At 33.9% G+C, this 21,066-nt stretch overlaps 1 protein-coding gene across 1 annotated transcript in view; it reads right to left on the bottom strand.

Annotated features, from left to right (window-relative positions):
- The window catches only part of LOC118199247 (guanylate cyclase 32E-like), an 876,682-nt gene that overhangs the window by 116,548 nt on the left and 739,068 nt on the right, over positions 1 to 21,066 (bottom strand). The gene's annotated exons all lie outside the window — the stretch shown is intronic.

Genomic DNA, 21,066 nt, shown 5'->3' on the forward strand with positions numbered 1-21,066 from the left:
AACCTTCGAATATCTTACGCTTAGCGTTTATCAATTTGACATGTAGTCTGTAGTTTGCTAAGTTTTCTTTCTACTGTTGCCTTATTATAATACGACATATATGGGAAATATATGCTTTCAATTAAGGTAACGAATGAGCCCGCCTCTTGCAGCATTCAACAGTATATTGATTGGCTCTATAATATTATGGAGAATTTTCATCACCAAGAATCTGACATCCTCTTCTTTTTTTCTACGTCAATGTAATTAAATTGCATATGTATATTCGCTCGTAATACATATATGTAATAACATGGATATATATATATATATATATATATAATGTGTGTGTTTGTGTTTGTGATTTATGTGAGATAAAAATATGTATATCAGAATTTTATCTTAAATTAGCAATAGCCTCTTAATTCTTAATTTTAATTTGAATATTTTCTCTCTCTATTCTATAAGTAGCAACAACTAATAATAACTTATTCTGGACCGGGTCGTTTTTAGATTGATCCATATCATATTTCTTTCACATAACGCTGCCGACTAAAACACCCAATAATAAATTTAGAGCTTATGACTGAATAAGAATATAAACTGAAAAATTATTTTGAAAATTGAAGAGTATAAATTTTAACCATTATATACTTTAAAAAGGAACACAATTATTTCGTTGTGAATTTGCCTGACAGTAACACCTAAATAAAACCATGAATTTTATCGTAGCGAGCAGCACAAGCTTGTGTATATCGCCTGCACGGGCATAGGTACCTTCTTTGTGAAAGTACGACTTTTCCAACTCCCGTTGGAGTTTGAAGGAGAATCTCCCGAAGGACGGATCTAACGATCTTCCACCTCTCTTTCTCTACTACCAATTCAGTGCTTGGTAAAAAAATAATTCTATGAAAAATATACTCTTACATTCACTCATACTGGTGTTAGCCATTTTGTATCAGAAGGTAAAACGAACTATTAATTCGGAGGTAAAAAGACTCCTTTTTGATACTGAAACAATAGTTCTTACATCCTACGTTTTTATAGCGAGTATCAGACAACCTTACTCCTTTTATATGATTTTCAATTACAAACAACATTCCAGTATTATAAGTTAGAATTCGACTCATTGTATAAATTCATTTGTATATATGGGAGTGTAATTGCTACATTTCTGGCTATGCTTTAGAAAGTGTTGTTAATGTATGGTTTCATTAGTATTTCTTTTGTCAAGATATTATTAGACATCAAGAAGCTGAACTTGCGGATTGTCCCGGGTTGATATTTCAAAATACATTAAGGCATGGTTATGTATATCAAACATGCAGTACTCTTTGGTAAGTGAACGAGTTAAGAAAATGAAGGCACACAAGATGGCCGTGCTTCAAATAGGCGATCACATATGTCATCAAACAAAAGAAGCTTAGTAGGATAATAGAGTTGCGATAACATATTGTAATAGTGCAGAAGAGGCAAGTGAACCCACCTCATATGAAGAGATTATATTTGAGAATGAAGCCATCTCCCATTTTCAATAATGTAAAATGAATTCAACTATTAACACTACTATCTTATTCTATATGCTATTATCTTATTCAACAGAAACTTGCAAACACTGTACGAAATGATAATGTTAAATAGTTTAATGACTTTGTCACTGGTACTCTAATATTTCTTGGTAGATAAGTATCTAAACGGGTAATTATACAAATAGATAAAATAAAATAAAAATGAAACAAATAGACATAAAAAAGTGCTAGCATAGATTAAAAATACTTCAGATTGACGCTAGGATATCAGCACTCATTTGAATAGCCTAAGGACTTATATTGGCTCTACTACTGCATTTATCATCCAAGATAGGGGTTATCGACCAGGGGGAATGCCTCTCTGGAAGGCAAATTTCATAGTTTAAGAGCAGGAAAGTGATGAGCCTTTTATTTACCTGTTAAGTATTTAGTTTTAATTTATGAAAAAAAAAATACTTTTTATTCAAATTTATCTATTTTTAATGCAGATTTCGAAAGGAGGGGGAATGATCGTCTAGCAAGTCTGAAAGTGGTGAACGGGCCAAAAAAAAGTTGAGAACCACTGTTCTATGTGTATCAGAAAGTTGGTTCGTGAAAAGTCCTAAAAAAAGCTATTCCTTTGCCATGCAAAGCAAAAAACATCCATAAATAAATTCTCGCACACATATTTGTAAAAAAGAAAAGTGAGATGGACGCGCTTCGTAGCTATCGTCACAAGCGTGGTTCTGCTGTGAGGCTTTGGTAAGAAATGAGAAATTAATCCGTTGAAAATCTCATGAGCAGTGAGCTGCTTTTACACTTTCTATAAATTTTTCAACAGTACTTTTAGCTATGCGAGTTTTCTGTATTGAGTGAATGATGCTACTTAAAAAGTATTGGATTCTCTGATATTTTATCCAGGTTATTCCTTCAGTTATATTATCGGCGCTTGCTTTATGATTAATTTCTCCATATATGATGATTCTTCAGTCTAATGATTAGTGATTAAAGGAGTGTTAAATATTTAATAACGCTGTTTTCTTATTTTCAGGCATCTTAACTTTTTCCCGATTTTTCAAAACGTTTTTGTAGTATTTGCAGTCCTTGTTACTGCTCATATGTTTCTCACCACAGAAATAACAAATGGTTTTTTCCTTCTGATTTCTTTAGGCAAAGAAATCTTCTGTATTCTTCTCCACATTGACAGCACCGTTCAGTATTAAAACGTAAATGTTTCGTATGACCATATTCCAGATAACGGTTACATTGCGTGGTTTATTCCACTGCGAAGTATTTTTCAATATTGAAAATTAACGCTAAGTTAAATATAGAGTTATAAAGACATTAAACTAAATGTAGAGTTACCCGGAGCTTTTAAGTTTTGAAAATATAATGAGGATTCTTCAAAATCATTGTTCTTGGAATTTTTTCAGCTGTCAAACCTTTATGAATGGTAAATTACGTCTAGTTAAATCTTCAAAATTAGACTCTTCGGTAACCGAATTCGGCACATTTTTAAGCACTGCTCTAACATCCTTTCCGCTGCTCAACTGATATGACTGATGAGGATATTTTCTTTCTGGTAGGATTCCGGTAGTCTGGAATATTGTTTAAAAAAACAAAGATTAAATAATTTCAGCTTCATGATAATCGCTGCATATTTCTCTTTAAATACCATTTACTGTAATCTAGTCTATCGCATTCTGCGCAAAAACAACTAGGTGGATTTTTCCTTCGGTTTATATTTTGTTTCCTAAATTTTGATTTGTTTCTGTTTCTTCAATGGTGTTCAGATCTGTTGTTCTAGGGGATGTCCACTCGTCTTTCTTCATTTTCGGTAGTTCCGCAAGTTCTTTTAAGGAAGATCCAACCATTATAATTTTTCTCTTAGTTTTCAGGAGAAATTTGAAATTTAGCGATAATAGCTATTAATTTTATTTCTATAAATGTTTTAAAGGAATAAAAATTAAAAATGTTTTTTATGGAATTGTGGTTTGTATAATTTGAGTTTTAATTTCGATATTTATGTGCTCTTTAGGAGGGGCATGCCTATCCATTTTCTTAATGCGGCTTCCGAGGCTGATAGAATTGATAAATACATTCAGCAAGATTAATTTCAAGAGAGAAATTTTTTATCGTTATGAGTTCGAATTTTATTCCTTTTTTAGTTTTCTATTTTCGTTTTTAAGAGTTTACTGCAGTCAAAGTTGCCCTGAGGGAAAGACCTGCATACGCCTACCGAAGAACATATGGATGACGAATAGGATACGGGTTATTAATAGACGAATAGGATACGGATAACCCGTATCCTATTCGTGATCCATATGTTCTTCGGTAGGCATATGCAGGTACCTTAATATCTGGAGGTGTTGTGGCCATTACAAAAACTGTTACTGTTTATTTTCAGTCTTTATGTGAAAAAGGCGTTTGAAGAATATAAACATTGAAAAGTCTAAATTATCATTTAAATAAATAAAGACAACATTTTAGCACATTTACTCTTAAATAAATAATACCTATTGTTAACTGATAAATCGAAATATTTACTCTAAACTATAATTAAAATTAACAAAATTATAAATATAAAAGAATTTAGGTTCAGAATTATAAAAGAAAACGGTAAATTATACAATTTAGAGCTAAAATTGTTAAAATAAAAAAAATAATTTCGTTTAATTATGACAAAATTTTAGTTTAAAAGTAAAAATCGCGAGACTCTACCAGTGATCGATATTTAAATCGAAATTATCAAATAAAAATTTATATTGAATTTCATTGATTTGAAATTTTATTTTGTAATCATGCTTAAATAAGTAATTTCTATCAATCGCAGGTCTATTTCCCCTTGAAATTCTTTTTAAGTTCCAAAACATATTTTTCATGCGCGCTCTGCGCTTTTAGTTTCCTCCTCTGTTATATAGTGCTGGAAAACGTTTAAAATAATGCATCTATTAAAAATTTTATAGCTGCATTTTAAAATTCTTTCTGATAGAGGAATATAATAAATAAATAAATACTGCTTCTGAAAACAGGGAGATTAATCTCTCTAATCAGCGTAGCAGCAAAGAAAGTGACATCCCCTTCCTTTCAAACTCTTTTGATTAATGAAAAATATGAAATTACATTCAGTTTAATTGAACTTTTTTCGACACCCCTCTTTGCCAAGGAAAAGTGCTCTGGCTCAAAAATATCCTCGTGCTGCTATTTTTGTATTATTTTTGAATTTTAAATTTTTGACTGGATGACACATTGCTTTCGGTTGGGATTTTTGTCTTTTGGACTCACGATTTCATTCTAAATTAATTCTGGTAATGAACTTTTATAAAATTTTTATTTAATTTCCGCAAATATTGTTGTGTAGCGAATTTAATTTAATTAAGTGATTCATAAAAATCAAAATTTTAATTTGTAATTATTCAAAATTTGAGCTACACAAGTTTGGTTATATTTTTTCTTGGCTTATTAATTCTAGTGTAATATATTTTGGCTTTCCGAGTTTACGCGAACTGTGTCTTCAATCTTGTACACGCAAACAATGGATAGGTGAATTTTTTTTTACGTAATAAACTCAGTTTTTCATGTCAAAAATTAATTTGATTTCTTAGTATTTAATATCATTAGTTGCAGAAAAATTAGCTCTTTAATTTGACATAACTTTCGTTTTTCTAACTTTAATTGCAATTCAGTTATGAGCTTTAGTAGATTTTTCTTCGTTTGCTTGTGATTTAGTTAAAGGGGTATGAAATGCCCTCTTTCCGGTTGAAAAGTCACTTTTTGCGAGTTTCAGCGTTCTTTCGTTGGGACCGCTTGCAGGGTTGTTGAAATTCCTAATTTTATCCCTTCCACAGGTGGTGTGTATTTGGCGAGGGTTTGGCGACATAGAATTTCCGTTGAGGTTTCAAAGTAGTGGATTTGGCGAGTTTGCTAACATGAGGGAATGCCGTTGTTGCAACTATTTTAACTTTTGGCGAAGAGTGGGTTGTGCCAACTTGCAGTCCAGCGCCCTCCCTTTTAACGGGTTGTTTTGTGGGACGAACACACTTTTTTGACACGTCTTCTACTCGTTTGAATTCCTTTCTGATGCTGTACGCGACGGCAGCAGATTCTGCCGAGAAAATTATTTTCTTAACCGATAATGTTACGGGCCGCGTGCCTCCGCGCCTTGAGCGCGGGCCCTGGTTTACGCGTATCTTTGTCTCCACCTAATTCTTCGTAGCATCATTGTTATCTACATTTAAGTTCTCAAGAAATATAATGCTGAAAATTCTCGTCTAGAAGGATGTCTCTACCTAGTTCTCTACCTTAGAAATGCTTCATTAGCTTCTTGCTTCCTCAGACGATAGTTTATTTTATTTGGTTGGTCAACACCCGCTGCTTCTATGAAGTTAGAAGTCGGACTCGCCTTTTCCACCGACAGATTCCTGAGCCGAAATTTTCTCCTTGCTGACAGCTGTCGTTTCCAAGTCCTGGACTGTATTTCAACCATCCTAAAAGATGGGATCTTCCTTGTTCATCCTGTATCAAATAGAAAATCTCCTCGGCTCCCGTGATAACCTCCATATAATCGACGAACACCTTTCCTGCAACTTGCTGCCGGCTTTACTCCTGAGCTTCGAGGGACAATTTTTTTTCATATGGTTTGATTTTGCCTGCTACTCAGCAACTGCTTGCCTCAGATAAGTTTTCTTTTTTTTTATGTTTTCTTTCCCAGTTAGATAAATGATATAGAAATCTGCAGTTAAATGATTGAATTAATTGATGTGTTGAGCATTAAAATTTTTTTTGTAGTTGACCAAGTTAACCTAACTCTATAGAAATCATTTTTGTGTGTCGATTAAGTAAAGTATTAAATTGACTAAGAATTTAATTTTTTTATTATTGTAACTTAACTTAATTGTAAAAGAAAAATAAGTTCTTCATGTAATTATGTAATTCAACTTTGGAGTGCCTGCTTGGTGAGGATTGATTTGTAATATCTTTGTTTGAGCCTCTCTGCTACTCTCAGGGATTAACTTTGTTGGTAGGATCGTAATAGCGTAAATACTTAATATTTATGCGGTTAAACTATACTTTAAGAAAAAAAAAAGGAGTAAAGAGAAAATTATTATGTGCAATAGCAGTATCATAACTGATGTGATTGAGTGCAATAGTATAGTATGCAATATATTTTTCTATTGATTATTCTGTGTGAAGTGTTTCATTTTTTTTTTGGAAAGTGTAAATAAAAATTATTTAAATTTATTTAAATTTATTATTGTAAATAAATATTTTTTTGGAAAGTGTAAATTATTTTTTTAATTTAATTTTTTTTTTTTTTTTTTTTTTTTGCTCCCCGGGAAGGGTATTGTTTATAAATTTATAGTATAATTTTTTTTTGGTATGTTTTACCTGTTGTTGCAATATTAAATTTAATAATAACTACAAGGATGATATACATTGAAAGAAAAGTAATTTCTCAGAAATGTTGGATGTGTGAAAACAATAGTACAACTTTTGTGCAATATATTTAGATTTTTTTAAATAATGGATATATCAGTCATTTGCTTTAATAGTTAAATAAATTAAGTTTTTCTAGATCTTTCAATGGTTAAATTTATTTTGTGTGTTCATGATTTTACCAGTCTTTACTCAAATGGATTTTAAGGGTTAATACGGAATAAACACAACGCAAAAATTTTCAACTTTATTGTTACAAGTATTTTTCTGTGGTAAGAGTATTTCTGGTGTTATGGTCAATTAGTAGGGTACCTTTTGGTACTTAGGAAAATTTAAAAGGAAAATTTCAAAACACCATAACAATATTACTTTAAAAATTTAATTTAAAATTAATTATTTTGTGGCTTTTTTAACTCTTCTGCCATTTACTTATGAATTGAGATGAATAATGCTGTTTAGCATTATAAGGTATTTTGTCTTGTCTTCTTAGCATGTCTTCGTGGTGTAGTGGTCAGCACACTCGGCGAGTATTCGAGAGATCCGTAGTTCGAGTTAAGGCGAGGGCACTGCTCATTTTTCATGTTTCCTGCATTAAAAAAAGTATTCTAATGTCTCTGCAGTGGCACCCGAAATAACTAAAAGGTGGTAAATGATGATTATTCACCACCAGGGTTGTGCAAATTGGTCCCCTAATCCCCACTCTTCCTTCAAAAGGGGAAGTATATAAGGTATTTCTCACGCCTTCTTAGCATGCCTTCGTAGTGTAGTAGTCAGCACACTCAACGCGTATTCGAGAGGGCCTTGGTTCGAGTCCTGGCTATGGAAATGCTAATTTTTCATGACTCCTGCTTCAAAAAACCCTAATGTCACTAAAGTGGCGCTCGAACTAAAACGGGTGGTAGTTGATGATTCTCCACCACCAGGATTTGGCGATTGGGTCCCCTAATCCCCAGTCGCCTTTTAAAAGGAAGAGTATATAAGGTATTTCTCCCGCCTTCGTAGCATGCCTTCCTGGTGTAGTAGTCAGTGCACTCGGCGCGTATTCGAGAGGTCCATGGTTCGAGTCCCGGCGAGGGTTTGCTCATTTTTCATATACTCCTGCTTCAGAAATACCTAATGTCTCTACAGCATTGCCAGGTCTTTGTTAGTATATTTACAAGAATTGATGGGATATTTACAAAATTAATGCTTGGCATTTACAAGGTTTGCTTAAATAAACGACCATCAACTGGAGTACGTAAATCATAACGATGCTTATTTCATTAAGGAGATACAAAGTGACTTTTCTAAAGACTGTCTTTAGAAGCAGCATTGTTACTGCTGAAATACGTTACATGACAGCTTTTTTAAAGTGTAGGCCAGTTACTTCATCGTCTATGTATTGTAATTAGTGTAGAGTATGTATGCATGCATTTCAATGTCAAGGTATTGCATGCATTGCAATTGGGGGTCATTTTTGAACAATTCTAGAACACATTGGTACTCATTATAGCATTATAAAAAATAAAATATAAAATGTTTAATTTCAGTACGACAAAAATTCAGCGATATATTTATTTCCGAATTTTGGGATTTTTTATATCATTCTTTTTTTTCCCTACTAGCTGGTTAAATTAGAATATTTGACGCTGAATGTTTTTCCGCTTTAATGTCATTCAGTGATATGATAGTCCTCTGTTATTTACTAGTGTGCATTATTCTATAACTTATGATTTTGTTACGCATTCTCTGCCAAAAGATTTGAAGTTTTCAAATGCTAAATTATGCATTCTCATGCAGTTTTATTATTTTAGAATAATAATATGATAATCGCAGAAGAAATTAATTAAAGTTGAAATATTTTGTGCGGTTACAATTTTTTTTGTATTAACCAGTTATTTAAAATTTCAATTTTTACTATTACTCCTCCTTTCCTTTTCCTCACCAGAATGAAATCAGTTTAGAGAGTATTTAAGCTGAGGATTTGGGATTGTAAGCTTTTTTTACTTCTCGAGACACGTTACTAGGTTTCACCAGCTCTGATAAGATTGAAATTATTCGGCTTTAGATTATGGTCGAGGTCGTTTAGATTTGGTTATTTCTAGACAACAAAATGACTTTTTGCCACAGTACATGGTTTAAATTTACGAAATGTAGTTTAAGCAAAAACAGATCATTAACGTATATACCATTTAAATCATTTAAATTGAATTACTCATTGATTGCAACAAAACAAATTTTTAAAAAATATTTTAAATAATTATAAATTATTACTGATTACGATTAAAGTTGTGGTAGCTGCGAATCAGTGAACGTATCAAAGTTAATTTCAACCCCTGTGTTATATAGCTACAAATATTTGAAGACTTTTGTCAAAATTCCCAACTTATTCTATCTTACGTCTGACTGTAACATCTTAAAATGTATATGCGGATCACATCGATTATCATCGATCATTATCCATCACTCGATTTCATCATTTGCATTACACGGCGCAACAAAATACTGCTTGTATTACGAGTACTCTAATAAAAGTATTTGATGATAATAATCAATCATAATAGTTACACTATAGTTTCCATTAACATTATACTGCAGTGGTGCTTCAAATTAAAACATAATTCTTGTATTTGTGCGAAAATTTTGCGAAACATTGACGAATCCAAATAATTAGAGCGCATCTTCTGGAATAGGCCATTAAAATATCAAGAAAACTAGGGCATTTAACAGAACTATGCATTTTTAAATAAATGATATAACGGTATTATATAATTTCTATGGTGCATAGTATTAGGTGATATGCAAAATGATCCATTCCTGAAGCAGAAATACTTTGAACTCCAGAAGGATATTAATGCACTCATTCCCAGGACTATGCATATCCAAAAATATTTGTGACTGCTGCATTTCTTCCAAAAAATTAATAAATTTGATTAAATTTTTGACCAGCCGATACTCATAAGAATACACATTATCTTCGATGGATAATAATTGCAGATCCATAATATTTGAAAAACAATGAGATTCCTGTGTAGTCCCTACTATAAAAGTGCCTACCTAGGCTTAGAAATGAACGAGAAACAAACTGGTGGATGTCTGGAATAAAAATCTGTTCCGTAGAGAATCTTGTAAGCAGTTTAGTTGGAGAAACAATTTTTCGTAGAACTTGATAGCTTTGCAAAGCGTTGCCTGTCAGAATCGTCCAGAGACGTTTTACAAGATAAAATGCTGTTCGTCCTGTGACAATTACGGAATTTCCAAGCCTTCATACAACTGACATATTCATACATATTCCGGACTGAGCTTGGAACAAAGAAAAACTATAACTGTAATTAACGGCAGATACTTAATAAAAATAAATCCACAAATTTATATGCGTTGCTAACTGGTCAATAAAAGAAAGGGAAGCACTCTTTTGTCGAATGATTTTATCCAAACAGTTAGGTAAAATGTTATCCAGCTATTATCTCCCCGAATAATAAAAGGAGGGCCGTAGAAACCAAGTAAAAATTCAAATTAGCAATAATAACGTCAAATTGGACGTTAATGCAAAAATCATATAAAAACGGGGTGGGCGAGAGTGCTGAAAATGTATTCTTAGACCGCTTGTCATAAAGGCAAATTGTTGCTTCTATCTCATGCGAGTGTACAGAATCAATCCAATTTGAAAGAACGCTAACCGCGCGGTAACTATTGGAAGATTGGAAATGGATCAAAATTAATGGATAGCAGCGTCCGAATGATCGGAATTGCATTTCTCTACAAGCGCGCAGTCATACTTCCGCTCATGGGAATAAGCGGAAGTATAACTGCACGCTTGTAGAGTTTGCTCCAAGAGGTGGGAAGTGTTTCGAAGAAGGTTTCAGGTGGAAAGTGTCAAGGTTCGTAAGTCACCATCGGAGATTTTGTCAGTTGAAGCCATTCAGAACAAATGCCATAATATTAGTGAGCTTCACAGCTACTTTTTAATGGTAGAGTAATCCCCACAAAGAGTTCAAAGATGCCTTTGTGGATGCTATTTTCAGACATGGACTGTAAGCCCGTTGGCCGGTGGTGTGTGTCCAAATGACTTTGTAGCACCCAAGAACTGCAAAACACTAGGCAAAAGAACACTATGACTGGTGTTTATGCACGCACTAATGTACACTATTCGAATCACGAATCTCGCTGCCTACGCATCTACCTATGAATCTAATGACCTATCTAAATGCCACATCTAAATTTCTGCAAGCGGTGGTTCAGCTATAATTCTATGATCAAATACTCAATCTAGTTTTAAAGGGATTTATTAAAATACTAAAATTAACCTAATCTAGAATCTAGAATCGAATCTAATGTTACATTTCAGGAGCAGCGTTCTAGCTGCGTCATAACAAATCGAAAGTCAAGTTCTCACTGTTGCCATTTCGAGGCAGAGAAAAGTTTGTTTCTAATCAAACCGGAACATCGGCATAGTGAAAGTTTCTAGTCAAACCGGAACATCCCGGCCCCCGTTGGACGATTGTTCAACATCATTTGGAAATGGGAGTGGACTGATATTGGAGACGGCTCGGCGAAAAATTCCATCTGAAGTTCTGACGTCTACAACTCGTACTAGTCTATGTGGACCAGGAAAGGTTTCCTCGATGCGACCTAGTTCATGGGCCTAGTTCGATGCGACCTAGTTCATGGGTGTCTTGTTTTTATCCTTTAACAAGACTAGTTGTCCTGCCTTGAGATTGGACCTCACTTGATTCCATTTTGAACGGTTCTGCAAATGTGTAAGATATTCCGCGCTCCAACGGTTCCAGAAATTAGCTCTAAGTTTGTGAATTGAGGTCCATCTAGAAGACAAGGTCAAAGAATCTACAGAATCATTCGGTTCTGGTATCGACAAAAGTGGAGCTCCTATTAGGAAATGACCTGGAGTAAAAGGCTGAAGATCTGTTGGATCAGCCGAAATAGGTGATAGAGGTCGAGAGTTCAAGCAGGCTTCTATTTGTGTAATTAATGTATACAGCTCTTCAAACTTTAAAATTGTCGTTTTCGCGACCTTTGTCAAAATTCTCTTCATTGATTTTATATTAGCCTCCCATAATCCGCCAAAATGCGGCGAAGAAGGAGGAATAAATCTCCACGTTATACCTTCTTCGGAACTAAAGCGCTGAATAGGATCCGATGTACAACTTCTAAAGAGTTTGTCAAGAACATTCTTCGTTCCCTTGAAGTTTGAAGCGTTATCACTCCAAACAATGGATGGTTTAGATCGTCTGGCAATAAACCTTCTAAGAAATGCTAGAAAGGCTTCAGTAGACAAATCCGATACTACTTCTAGATGAATAGCCTTTGTACTAAAGCAAATAAATATCGCGATGTATGGTTTTAACGTAACTCTAGATCTTTTCAAATTAGGCTTGGTGATAACTGGACCTGCAAAGTCCAGTCCTATTTTTTCGGGTTACAGCCGAAAACATCGCGGACGAAAACGTCGCGGAGAAAACAACGCAAGGCAAAAACGTCGTGCTACAAAACATCGTGGGAGAAAACATCGCAACGAGAAAACATCGTGGTACAAAACATCGTCGTCGAAAATAAAGCGGTTCAAAAACTTCGCAGTTTAAAAACATCGTCGTCGAAAATAGTGTGGTAAAAAATAAAGTATCTACAAATTATCGCATGACGATAACATCGCAGACATGCTTCTTTCAGGCTTTAATAACTGTAAATGGATATTCCCATATTGATTTGTGATCGCAAGATGGAAAGAAGGATAATTTTTACTTTCATACTTTTTATTAACTAATAAATTTTTGCTGAGAAAATAAGAACGAAACTTAAGCATAGAAAATTAACGCAACTTATAGCACTTAATAGAATTTTAAACCGACATAGTTAACTAACAAAGGCCATTAATAAATCATTTTTATAAAGTTTTTACTGGTAATTTTTCATGAAAAGTATAATCTATAATTTGCATTTAATTTTTTATGCTTAAGTTTCCTTCTTACTTTTTCAGCAAACATTTATTAGTTAATAAAATATGTGAAAATAAAAATTATCCTTCTTTACATACTGCACACACAAATCATTATGGGAATATCCATTTACAATAATTAAAACCTGAAAAAAGCATGTCTGCGAAGTTATCGTCATGCGATGATTTGTAGATACTTTATTTTTTACCACGATATTTTCGATGACGATGTTTTTAAACTGCGAAGTTTTTGAACCGCTTTATTTTCGACGACGATGTTTTGTAGCACGATGTTTTCTCTTTGCGATGTTTTCTCCCACGATGTTTTGTAGCACGACGTTTTCGTCTTGCGTTGTTTTCTCCGCGACGTTTTCGTCCGCGATGTTTTTGCCGCGATGTTATCGGCGGACACCTTTTTTCGAATGGTCTAGTTATTACAACTCTATCTCTAGGTAAGTCTCCCATCATTTGGTTTATGGTTTGGTTCCTTGTTCGAAAGCACGTCATGCATTTACTTATAACGCATCTAACTCTATCTTGTCTGGAAGGTATGCAGTATAATTGTCTAATAAGAGAAAGTGTTGTTTGAACGCCCGAATGAAGAGATTTTTTGTGATAATAATCTATGAGTAATTCAATGAAATGATGTCTTTTGGGTAAAAGAAGTTGATGTTTCTGGTCTTCTGAAAGATTGGAGAAACGTAGTCTCCCACCAACTCGTAAAAGTTCATCTTCATCCAGAAATACATTTAAGGATAAAACCTTACTATTACTTGGAACTGATCGTTTCAACTGCAGGCACTTAATTTCAGGTTTAAAATTCAGAATGTTGTACACATTTGACTAGCACCTTTGTTGCATTCTGTAGTTCAGAAGCACTCAAAAAACTTTCTTTTCTTAATGGTGGATTGGTTCTACAGTTGTTCGCAAACCTTAAACACCACGCAGTAGTTCTAATCAATTTGCTGAATGACGAATACCTTTTAATGAATTCGTTCTCAATGGAATTTTCACCTGTGACTGTTGAGTTCAATACAGCTCCCCTTCGAAGTTCAAGCTCTTCATTATCCTTGAAATCTCTTACTGATTCTGCAAGTTTAGGCCACGAATCGATGCTCTGTAATAGCTACTTATGTCCATGCCACCACATGTCACTATTTCGTAGTTCAGATAACGTTATTCCTTTCGTGGTGTTAGAACTTTTCATAGGATAGAGGGCGCTGTTGCGCCAAAGGAATTCTGTTTTTTTTTTTTTTTTTTACATTATGTAACTGTAGTTCGCCATTGCGATGTGTGTGTATTACTGAGATATATTTGGTGTTTTCATTAAATATAAATGAAAGATATCGTCATGAATATTTTGTATCCAAATCAAGATCAAATTTACCACTGATGCAAACTCGTTTAAACAAAATATAGTTCGAACAAGAATAGTCAAGTTATTACTAGCCTTTCGAACTACGCATTAGATATCGTTATTCGCTTCGTAACATGTGGTGCTGTCGCCGGGAATTATCGTAATGGTGGGGTGAGTAAATAGTTTTGTTGAAAATTTGGTTGAATAGAATATTTTGTAATTGTTGAAGTAGTAGGGTTGTTTGATGTTGTTGATCTTGTTTGGTAAAAATTTACAACTCTAGGTTTCGCATTTACTGAATATTTGCATTGGTATTTGCAAGTAAGAAAATGTTGTGCTTTCTTAAAATTAGAATTTGCTGTTAATGCTTGAAGTGTGATTTGTTGTTGAAAATTGCAGTTTGTTTTCTTAGAATTCTACAATTAGAATTTATTGTTAAAGTATTTGAGGGGTAAAATTTGTTGCTAGAAACTGTGAAAATGGCTAAATTGTTAAAGCTTCGAACTAAGCGTGACACACATCGTGAACAAACATTAAAGTTAGTAGAAAAAATAAACATATATTTGAATGAATCAGATATTGACATAGATGTATGTGATTCATATTTAGAACAGTTGAATAGTAAAATTGAAATTATTAACATACTAAATAGTGACATTGATGAATTGTTGAAAGAAGAACAAGAAATTAAGGATGAAATTAACACAGTAGATGAATATAACGAAAAAATAATACCAGTTAAAGTAAAGTTGCAAAACAAAATTAAATCAATTGAAAAAGTTCCATATCAGTCAGGTGAACAAACAGTAAATCCAGAAAATGTTCACGTAGAAAATAAAACTTTAGGAAACAGAACTAAACTTCCTAAACTTTCGCTTCCTCGATTCTATGGTGAGCCTTCAGAATATTTAGAGTTTTGGAATCAGTTTGAGAATTCTGTGCATAATAATTCTAATTTAACTGAGGTTGACAAATTTTGCTATTTAAAGTCGTTATTAGGTGGTAAAGCTCTAGCTAGCATTAAAGGATTCTCAATTACTCCAGAGAATTATAAAAAGGCTGTTAAATTGATTTCTGAAACATTTGGCCAAAGAGACATTTTAATAAATGCTCACTTGTCAAATTTATTAAATCTGGCACCTGTAAAAAATGCTTCTAACATTCAAGCCCTTCGTAACCTTTATTTTGAAGCCCAAACTCAAATTAGATGTTTAGAGGAATTAAATGTCAAATCGGAAACATACACAACAATACTGACTAACATAATACTAAAAAATCTGCCAGGAGAATTGACTCTTGAATTTTCGAAGCAAAATGTAAATAATTGTCATGATTTACAGGAATTGATGAAGTTTTTACACAATGCTATTAGTGCAAGAGAAAAGGCATTTCGTATTAATTCTAATAATGTATCTTCATATAATAATTTTCATTCTAACCAACACAAACAAAACAATTTTCGAAATCAGAAACGAAACTTCCCTCCGAGTCGCAATAATCAACACGCGTCAGTAACAGAATTTATGGCGAAAACTTCCGAGGTTTGTTTATTCTGTGGTCAAGGTCACTGTAAGACTGAATGTGAAAGCATGACTGTACAGCAAAAAAAGGATAAATTAATTAAGGAAAGGAGATGTCTGTTATGTTGTAACACAAACTGTTTTGTGAAAAAATGTAATGCTAAACAGTGTTCATTCTGCTTTGGTAGACACGCCAAAGCTATTTGTTTTAAATTTGAAAATTCTAGCAAGTGTAAATCTAATTCAAAACCGGAAGAAGAAAAACCAAAGGAATTAGAAATTCAGCCTACTATTTCGAATTCAGTTGTAAATGATAGGAATGTGATTTTATTGCAGTGTGTTAGGACAGAAATTGTTGGTCGTAAATCGTCAGGTACAGTTATTGCAATGTTTGATAACGGTAGTGAGAAGAGTTTTATTAAAAGAAATGTATCTATGAAGCTGGGATTAAAATGTCTAGGGTCAGAAACATTAAAGATTTATTCATTTGGAGCAAAGGATCCTAGGTTGCAAACATGTCGCAGAGTTGAAGTGAGATTGCGAAATATTTTAGATGGAAATGAAGTCGTAATACAGGCGTTGGAAACAGATGAAATTTCGAGGGCGGCGATTAATTTGCCGAATGAGCGTACAAGAGCTGAAATGGAAGCCAAGGGATTAAATTTAACGTGGGGTTATAATCAAGCGTCAGATGATAATGAAATTTCCTTGTTAATAGGTATAGCTTTTTATTGGAATTTGACAAAAGGTTTTGAAAGGTTAAATACGTCTTTGGTAGCTGTAAACACAGAACTTGGATGGTCCTTGCAGGGAAATTGTGGTGATATGAGTAAAACGGCTGCTGTGAACTTAGGTGATCAAAGCACTGTATCAGCTGAACTCAGGCGTTTCTGGGAACTGGAAAGTTTAGGTATTGAGGTATTGAAAACGAGGAAGCGGAGTGTTTGACTTGGAACAGGAGATACTTGATAAATTTAATAATTCTGTTGGGTTCGTAGATGGAAGGTATTGTGTAAAGTTGCCGTGGAAACCAGGTATGCAGGAGAAATTAGCAAATAATAGAGAAGTGGCTCGGAAACGTTTCGATGGTCTGGTTAGGAGATTTAGAAATGATACAGCTTTTTATGAGGATTACAAAAAGGTAATTGATGATTATCGTAAGGAAGGTATCATTGAGAATTCGTCGTCAGATACTGAAGTGTCATATTCTGAGCAGTCATTCTACTTACCCCACCACGCTGTCATTCGCGAGGACAAATCTACTAGTCGACTTCGAATCGTGTTTGATGGTTCTTCTCGTAAAGGAGGACAACTTTCAATTAATGACTGTTTATTTAAAGAACTAAACTTGTATCCAAATCTATTTGAAATGATTTTAAAGTTTCGACAAAATACAATCGCCTTCACAGCGGATATAAAGCAAGCGTATCTACAAATTTTGATCGATCCTAGTGATAGAAAATTTACTAGATTCTTCTGGACTGATGATATCGGTTCTAATTCATATCAAGAAATGAACTTTAGTAGAGTTTTATTTGGACTAAAACCAAGTCCATATTTGTTAGCTGCAACTCTGAAATATCATTTTGATAAATGTAAAGAAGAATTTCCTGATACTTGCAAATTACTGTCAGAATGGTTTTATGTCGACGATTTGATTGGAGGCGAAGAAGACTTGAAAGCGGCTTTGAAAATTACGACTGAAAGTGTAGAAATTCTCAAAAGATGTGGCATGATATTACGAAAATGGAAAACCAATTCCATGGAACTGCGTAAGCTGTGGAAAGATGCTGAGTTCGACATCGATGAGGAAACGAGCTCAAGTACGGGACTTGACTCACCATCCAAGGTGTTGGGTCTAGTTTGGGATCCAGATGCGGACAGTATATCTTTTAACGTGGAAGAATTATCAAAGTTTGTCAAGAACGGAACTGCTTCGAAAAGGTTTATTCTTCGAGTAGTGGGTCGTATTTATGATCCTATCGGATTTCTTGGGCCTTTCATCATAAAGCTGAAGTGCATTCTACAGGAACTGTGGAGTCATGACATAGACTGGGATGATAAACTTCCATCGTCACTGGATCACAAGTGGCAGTTGTGGTGCAGTGAAATCGAACACTTAGAAGATCTCCAAATTCCTAGATGTTATTTTTCAAATTTGAACTGTAAATTTATTTCATTTGAAATTCATTCTTTTTCAGATTCATCTCCTTTAGCCTATGGAACTGTATTGTATTTAAGAGCTATATCTGAATATGGGAGGATAAGTATCAGTTTTATTTGTTCTAAAAGTCGTGTAGCTCCTTTGAAAGGTCTTACATTACCAAGACTGGAATTAATGGGAGCTTTATTGTCCGCAAGATTAGTCCATCAAGTAAGTAAATGTCTTAAATTTAATACTTCTAGTTATTTTTGGACCGACTCGATGATTACATTATGTTGGATTAAGGGACAAGCTAGTAAATACAAAACTTTCGTAAAAAATAGAATAGAAGAAATTCAATCTTTATCAGATACCAATAATTGGGCTCATTGCCCTGGTAAGGATAACCCTGCAGATATCTTGTCCAGAGGAATTTCTGCAGCAAATTTAGCTACAAACCATCTTTGGTGGCAAGGTCCACCATGGCTAAGCCGATCACCTGAATACTGGCCTACTGAAAGAGAGCACTTAAAATCTACAGACGTAGACTTAGAGCTAAAAAAGGAATTTGAAAGTACAGTGCAAAATAACTGTTTGGTAGAAAATTCGAAATTTATTTTAGATTTATGGAAATATAGTTGTTTGTTAAAAGTACTAAGAGTAACTGCACTAGTTAAACGGTTTGTTAATAAACTTCAAAAACGACAAACGATTGCAGGTCACCTCACAGTAGAAGAAATTCAAAATGCTGAAATAGACTGGATAAAACATGAGCAAAACATAGAGTTCAACTTAGAATTACAGAACCTTAAAAATGGTAAGTCGATTCCTAAAAACTCACCACTTTCAAATTTAGCTCCATTTCTCGACAGTTGTGGTGTATTGCGCATAAAAGGAAGATTAAAAGAAGGAGCATTTACAAAGGATGAAGCTCATCCTGTACTTCTTCCTAAGCAGTTTAAATTTACAGAGTTAATTATTATTCGAGAACATAATAAAATTTTTCATGGTGGAGTTACATTTACGCTAGCCAAAATTAGGTCTAGATTTTGGATTCCACGAGGTAGACAAATTATAAAAAGAGTATTAGGTAACTGCCTAATTTGTCGAAAGTATAAGTTGAAACCATCTAAACAAATAACTAGTCAACTACCTAAATGTAGAATTACTGAAAACCCTCCTTTTACTGTAACTGGCATAGATTTCACTAGTCCAGTTTTAATAAAATCCGGAAAGGATACGCCTCAAAAGGCTTACATAACATTATTTACATGCAGTGTTACTAGAGCTGTGCACATATAATTAATCACAAATATGTCAACAAAAAAATTTTATTTTGTCATTAAGAAGATTTTTAATTAGGAGAGGAAATTGTAAAGTTATCATTTCCGACAATGCTAAGAGCTCTAGAGCCACTAATGAAATTCTTAAAGAATTAGCAAAAATTATAATAGATTCAAAATTGAAAGATTTCATATCAATAAACGGCATAACTTGGCAATATATTGCGCCTCACGCGCCTTGGTGGGGTGGTTTTTATGAAAGGCTTATGAAAAGTATCAAAGATCCTTTGAGAAAGGTTCTCGGAAGGGCTCTTCTTAACTTTGAGGAAATGATGACTATTCTATCAGAAATTGAGTTAGTTTTAAATCATAGACCTCTTACTTATGTCCATAATGCAATAAAAGAGCCAGAAGCTCTTACACCTGCCCATTTCTTGTTTCCAGGGCAAGAAAATATTTCTTATCCTGTACATTTCGTCGACCTTTTCAGGAATGAACCATTGAACAGGCAGACTTTGACCAGGAGAAAATTGTATCAAACTAATCTTTTGATACAAATTTGGAAAAAGTGGAAGGAGAATTATCTCCTCGAATTACGGTCTGCGCATACTTTTCTAAATCCATCTCCTGAAAGGAATCTTAAAAAGGGTGAGGTTGTATTGCTGGAGGGGTCGACGAAATCAAAATTTTTATGGCCTATTGGAATTATAGAAGAAGTATATAAAGGTAGGGATGGGTATGTGCGTTCATGTTTGATTCGTACTTCTCAAGGACTTTATCGAAGACCCGTCCAATTAATCTATCCTTTTGAAGTTTAAAGTTATATATTGTTACGAATTTGGTATTTAAAAAGCTAATGTTAGTTCAATTACAAATTAAATGGTTTTATTTCTCGCGCAGTGCAGCGCGTGACGAATATTAAAAGAAAGCTAAGCCGGAAAATTGAAAATACAAGAGCGAGTGCATTAAATAAATAAATATCTCTTTTTCATTTCGAGAAAGTACTGGAAAATTCTAGCGCGTGATTTTAAAATCTTATAAAAGGAGGAAAACATCTCCGTTTGTAGTAGTTGCTTAGTTTGTTGTTGTTTAGAAAACTACTGTTGTTGATTGTAGCGAATTCGCGGATTAGCGTTCTTTAGCTGTTTTGAATTACGTTCTATTGGACATTTGAGTAGTTAAAAGATAACTACTGTGAGATATTGTAATACTGCATGATAATTTGAGAAAATGTAAGCATTTTTGTTGTGATAATAATAAATTTTTGTTCATTTTTCATCGGACTTGTGCATTCATTTCATAACGAACCCGTACGCACGCAACAATTTTTGGTGTCAGAAGTGGGATTTGAATGCCAATAACAAGAGTGATGGAAGAACAATTAAGGCAGTTAATATCAGCCTTTGCCTCATTTAAAGAAGAAATTAAAGAGGAAATGAAATTGGGCCAGGAATCCGTTAAGGAAGAAATGAAATTGGGCCAGGAATCCGTTAAGGACGAAATGAAAGCCGTTCAAGCTGGTCAAGAAGAAATGAAAAGAGAAATTACTTGCATAATAGAAAATAAATTTGAAGCTATGGAGGGCAGAATTGACGCAGTTGAAAATAAAGTTGGACATACTGAAGAAAAAGTTTCTTCCGTAAAAGATCATATTGAAGAAAGAGTTTCTTCGGTGAAAGAAGAAATAGAAGAAAGAGTTTCTTCTGTAAAAGAACATATAGAAGGGAGAGTTTCTGCTGTGGAGGAACGAATTGAAGGAATAGTTTGTGCCATCCAACACCAAATCGAACAACAAATTGATGAGAGAGTTTCTGCAGTTGCCAAAGAAATGGATACTTTAAAGAAATTCGTAGCGTCGGCAGAGAGCGGGAGTGATGATTTTAAATTCTTACCGATGCCTGCTCGTCC

Source organism: Stegodyphus dumicola, chromosome 4 (assembly GCF_044657685.1).
Source record: "Stegodyphus dumicola isolate Sdum_Otavi_A_Nest chromosome 4, ASM4465768v1".
In the NCBI taxonomy this organism is placed as follows: Eukaryota; Metazoa; Arthropoda; class Arachnida; order Araneae; family Eresidae; genus Stegodyphus; species Stegodyphus dumicola.